The sequence below is a fragment of the Penaeus monodon genome, chromosome 21 (genome assembly GCF_015228065.2).
Source record: "Penaeus monodon isolate SGIC_2016 chromosome 21, NSTDA_Pmon_1, whole genome shotgun sequence".
Classification (NCBI taxonomy): Eukaryota; Metazoa; Arthropoda; class Malacostraca; order Decapoda; family Penaeidae; genus Penaeus; species Penaeus monodon.
In genome coordinates, this window is record NC_051406.1 from 41,400,961 (window position 1) to 41,403,136 (window position 2,176).

The window sequence follows — 2,176 nt, forward strand, 5'->3', positions numbered from 1 at the left end:
ATAATCCGGAACATTTACACTTTTCTGAGACGTGAAAAGCCAAAATGGGCAAGGGAAGCAAAACCAAAGAAAAATAAAAAAGAGTTGTTCATTATATGAATCAATACCACAATAACTGTTTACTAAAACCAAATTTAGTTCTGATGGAGTACAACCAGAATAATCTGACATTTGTCGCAATAAAATATTCACCATTTATGAACTATATGAACTATACAAACACTGCAGCCCAAATAAGTGTTTTTCAAAAAGGTAATGGAAAATGGTACTTGATGGTATATTAACAATAATACACTGATGATATACAAAATATATTAAAGACATTGCAAGGATGAAGCTATACTATCCATTGAATAGAAAATCTGTAATAAACCCCCAAGATGACAAGCCAAAAATTTTTTCAATGTAATCAACACTTGACTTCTTTACAAAAATCCTAACATGAAGACAATGTGTAAAAGGGAATATCTGGTACAATGAAGTCCACCAGCTCTCAAGTTGAAGTCAATTTGGTAAAATTCATAAACCTAACTCTAACCATTTCGCAATGATTCTAAGCCACATTCCATCGCAGGAAGAAAATTCAATGACGATGATATTGCAAGTTCTTTGTCGTTGCCGTTACATAACTGCTCACAGTGAACACACTTGGCTTTGACTTGAAGGTCCACAATATTCAATTAGTCTTGAGGAACTAGTAGTCTTCCTTGGTGCATCAAGGTCCCTATATCCAACCCTGTTGGAGAGAAAGGATTGGACATGTATTACACTCATACAAAAGATAACTTAACAAATTTTACACACAGATTGACAGACTGCTGAAAGGGAAGTGCACTTGTCATCTAAGGCACTCTTTATTATTTGAGGGATAAAATACATTAAGAGCTGACACCAATGTGTTGCTGCTGGAACCGAGTGCAGACGTGACAAGAGCGCAACACCTTCCTGGGAAGCAATAAGCAAAGCAGTTTAGCAGAGGCATTTTTTCCTATACAGGTTCAGTAAGCTATTTTGTTACAAAGAAAGTAATATTTCTATAATATACCTTTTAAATCCACAGGCAAATAATATGACAATGAAGGAAGGTGAAAATAAATTAAATAATCCAGAAATATTATTTTCTGATGGCATGAACTATGGTTTGTGCTGAGGAGAGCCCCAGACAAGAGCATAGCTATGTCTGCCTCTTGGTAACAATTTTGCAAAGATAATGTTGAATGGCACATTGTGGGGAGTAATCCTGGGAGTCAAGTCTTGATATTTTGTCTATGAAATGAAACTGGGGCCTTCTGAGTAAACATATTAACAAATTTTTTCTTAGTACTTAGGAGTCCACTTTCTGTACAATAAGAGTAAAACTAAGAAATTCCAGTAATATGAAACCTATAACACATGTGTCTGCTCAACACACATGGCTCTTGAATGGTAGAGGCAAGAGCCACATTAAACTATGACATAACAGCAAGCTTTACCGCCCAACGTCACTTCTTTTGGGAAAAACCTCTCCCCCCAATCTCTCAAACAACATCACCTGTTACCAAGAGATGTAACAATAACGGCTAACTGAGACCTCATATTGGAACGGTGCGTACAATTGGCAGGCGGCGTCAAGGTTAAAAGAGATCTGTATCATCGGGAGCATCCAAGTCATGGTAGCCAATGACTTCCCGCGGTCGCCGACCTAAGGAAACAAAAAACCATTACTTAGTCGATGCCAGAGACCCAACCGGTGCAAGGCCTAGCAGCAGTACGGCCTGGAATTATCCTCACTGCCTAGCCAAGATATATCTTACCTCCTGAGATATGCAAATCTAGCAATACCTTCATTCCAGAAAAAAGGGGTCAAACTGTTTCCTTGTATCTATAGCTCAAAATTGTTTCTTTTTTAATAGCTCACAGATAATTGTGAGGCATTTAGGCTTCCTGAATCTTTGATCTATGAGAAGATAGGTCTGTTTTGCTACTAAATCCTAATTTATGCAAATGTAAGACACGATTGGAGAGAGAAAGAAAAAAAGAATTCACTTATCCTAAAGTATGTTACAGCTAAAATATGACAATACCTAAAAAACTTCAAGCACACAAAATAAGTTTTAGTGATAGTAAAATACATTAACATTGAAAAGAAGTAAAACATTAAGGGAGCAAGATGTGTGGAGAGGGTGGCCGAGATTGC

General features: G+C 37.0%; 1 pseudogene; it reads right to left on the bottom strand.

Moving 5' to 3' along the window:
- Window positions 1–557: 557 nt before the first annotated feature.
- Window positions 558–2,176, bottom strand: part of LOC119586677 — a 6,219-nt pseudogene continuing 4,600 nt past the window's right edge.